Source organism: Solanum lycopersicum, chromosome 3 (assembly GCF_036512215.1).
Source record: "Solanum lycopersicum chromosome 3, SLM_r2.1".
In the NCBI taxonomy this organism is placed as follows: Eukaryota; Viridiplantae; Streptophyta; class Magnoliopsida; order Solanales; family Solanaceae; genus Solanum; species Solanum lycopersicum.
The window spans coordinates 50071854-50075402 of NC_090802.1; the positions used below are offsets into that span (position 1 = coordinate 50071854).

At 26.5% G+C, this 3549-nt stretch overlaps 1 long non-coding RNA gene across 1 annotated transcript; it reads left to right on the plus strand.

Moving 5' to 3' along the window:
• Positions 1–307: 307 nt before the first annotated feature.
• Positions 308–1286, plus strand: LOC138347762 (uncharacterized). The gene is made up of 2 exons (XR_011220293.1): positions 308–867; positions 974–1286. It is a non-coding gene; the product is annotated as an uncharacterized lncRNA (long non-coding RNA).
• The last annotated feature ends 2263 nt before the right edge of the window (positions 1287–3549 follow it).

A 3549-nucleotide genomic window follows, 5' to 3' on the forward strand; every position in this document is an offset into this window, starting at 1 on the left:
ATTTTTGTCTACTCTGTCCGCCTTAAAAAATCAAATCGCCAATTTCGTCTACTCTGTCCGCCATTTTTGTCCAATATTCTTGAAAGGTATTGTGTTCTTCTTCGATTCTCTCTTTTCATTCTTCTATTTTTCTAATATTTCATGGATCATCTGTCATTTAGTATTGGGATTACTCAAATAATCACTTCAAACTCTAAACAAATCTATATTTTTGAAGATCCGAAATTGGTTGAAAACAAGTCTAAGAGCTTGCATAATTGGTTTGCATTGTGTTGTTACAATTATGTATCAAGCACAATTTATGTTTCATGTATCATGTTAAAGTTTATCGTTTATATAAAGTATCAAGTAGACAGACTTATAACTATAGTTACACGTATGTATCAAGTACAACTTTGCATTTTTTGTATCATGTTAGTATCAAGTAGACAGACTTATAACTGTAGTTACACTTATGTATCAAGTACAACTTTGCATTTTTTGTATCATGTTAGGCTATAAAGTGTCTGTTAAGTATCATTTTGACTGACGTATGATATGTTGTTAGAATTATGTATCAAGTTTATTTTGCATTTTATGTATCATATTAACAACTTTGCATTTTTTGTATCATGTTAGTATCAAGTAGACAGACTTATAATTGTAGTTACCTTTATGTATCAAGTACAACTTTGCATTTTTTGTATCATGTTAGGCTATAAAGTGTCTGTTAAGTATAATTTTGACTGACTTATGATATGTTGTTAGAACAGATTGGGCAGCATTGGATGCATATAAAGACAAGAAAACTGGAGAACTTTTGGGTCCACAACATTCGTTTAATGTGGAGTTTGCTCAAGACAACATGCAACAAATAAGTGATAGCCTGTGAGTATTGTTTATTATTTTATTTTATTTTTTGTATCTATTCATCCTTATAATTATTCTTATTGTTTTTGTAGTGATTACGGACTATTCGTAGTTGTATATGCAGAATTCTGAGTGACAAAATCAACATGTCATGTAATAGTTTTAAGAGTAGCTATCTTCGCAAAAGATATGCGATTCTTTTATTGAAGTATGGTCTCGACAAGATGAATGCTGGATATGTTAGCAACAGTGATGACCCTTCAAGAATGAAGAATGTATTAAACCCATCATCTGAAAATGAAATTGTTAATGTAGGCTAGTTAGTTTTCAATGTTTGATTTTTTTTTGTTTTTTGGAGTTAAACAAGATGTTTAAGTATTTATTAACATAACAACACATATTGTTAAATTATGAAAGTGTTTTGATTTTTAAAATTATTTATTCTATTACTTTAATTTTATTTTTATTACCGTTATGAATTCAGGAATTATGTATACTATTATTGGGACATGAATGTCATTATTGTATCAAAACTATAATAATAATTACATTAATGTAATTATTGTCATAAAAAAACACTTATTATATATACGTAAATATATTGCATGATACAAAAAAAGAAAATTATATACGTAATTATATTTTGTATATGATACATGAAATATCAAAATATATAATATCACAAACAGTGATACTAGTTATTACACTAGATACACGTCAGTTTTTTTTAAAAAAAAAATTAATATCTTTTGTACAAATAAGATATATTCAGTACTATGATTTATATATATTACGAACAATTATTTGTCCTTTCAAAATATGAAATTTTTTTAAGTATCTACACACATGATACTATATTACTAAGTTAAATTAAATTAGAACTGACAATAATTTGGGTGAAATATCCGCAATTAATATTGATTAAAGTAAGTTTGAACAAAGATTATAAAATAAAGTATTTGATATATAAATATAATATAAAATTTAAATAGTGTTTAACAAAAAAAAAAAGAATTAGTCTGCCAAAAAAAAAGGAAAGATCACTAATGAAAAATTATAATTTAATTTAGAGTTTTATATTGGATAAAACTGATTTTGAAACACACAAGTTAATGCTTTTTTTTATGGGATTAATAACTGTAGCATATTAAAAGTAGGAATTAATTCAAATTTCAGTTTTTAATCCCCCAAATCACTCAACAAACGGATAAAATAGCATAATATAGAATGTATCCGACTGTTTTATTATGTATCAGAAACTTCTTAAAAAATTTTTTGTAAATTGAAAAAAAGTAGGGATAGAAGGTAATTTATGTTTTACACTATGTGATTTACATAATTTTTACTTAAAATTATCCATAAATTTATATTATCATTTTATAATAAATATGTTCTATTAAAAAATAACATTGTAATATATTTGATAACAGTCAACAATAACAAAATAACAATATAGGCAAGACAATACATTAATCACATAATCAAATTTGTCATTGATTCAGTTATAATTATAACTCATTAAACATAAATTATTCCTTTTTCTTAATTTTACCACTCAAATTAGAATTAGAATTTTCTCGAAGGAGATAGTAACAAATATTAGTTAAAAGTAATAAAGGGAAACATAAAAGGCTACTTTCGTCCCAGATCCAACAAACAATCAGAAGTAAATGTCAGGTCTCATTTGTTTGCACTTATTTGGAGTCCGAATCTTAATCATTCAGATTCGTCTCATTAAGTGTGTTTATTTTTTTAGAAAGCGTGTTAAAGTCTTTACCGACATTAATTAGTTAAGTGTTATTAGATCCAATATCGCTAAAGCCTTTAGTGACATATATAAGAAATGTTAATTACCGCTAAAGCTCATTTTTGATGTAGTGAACTACCCTCCAAAGTCCGAACAAAATATAAGTAGTAAGAAATATTTTCGTATACGACGGAGGTGTATATAACCTTTCTAACCCCTTACAAATTTGTTATTGGTTTTATACCTTTTTTTGGCTACTAAAGGATCCTAATTTTACACGCAAAGACCTAGGAAAATAACAGACAACAGATATTTGCATGATCATAATCGATCTTCTGTTACAAATTGTAAATGGTCTTAATCAAGATGAGCTACACAATTTTAATTTGCTTACTACAAAAATGTATAAAAACCAAAAACAAATTAGTACTTTTGGGTATATGTTGGTATTATATATGACAAGGTCTCCTAAACAAAACAAATGAACGTGCAAGTAAAGTAGTATCAGAAAAAGAAAAAAAAATATTTTTGCCTTTTGTATGCAACAACTCGATTATACTTATTAATTAAAAGTTTTCTTTCTGACTCTTCAAATCCAACACAGCTAACAATGACCGACCTTTGGAATCTGCAAAGACTATAATCGAATTATGAGAGCCAATTTAAACCCACTTTTCCCATTAACTGTACTTATAAATAATCAAATTCTTTCTCCCTCAATCTCTTCACGTCTCTCTAATTATATATAAGTTGGATAGTGCATTTCACTCCATCTCGTTGATTTATCATTTAATTATTATCCAAATTTACTCGTATAAGATATTTATGTATGTTAATAGTAAATAATATATATTTATTGAAAAGATAATGTAACTAGCATTTTAGTTGTGGCTTAATGCTTAGTGAAGGCTCAGAATCATAACGTCTTAGTGAAAGAAAACTCTTTCCATCTG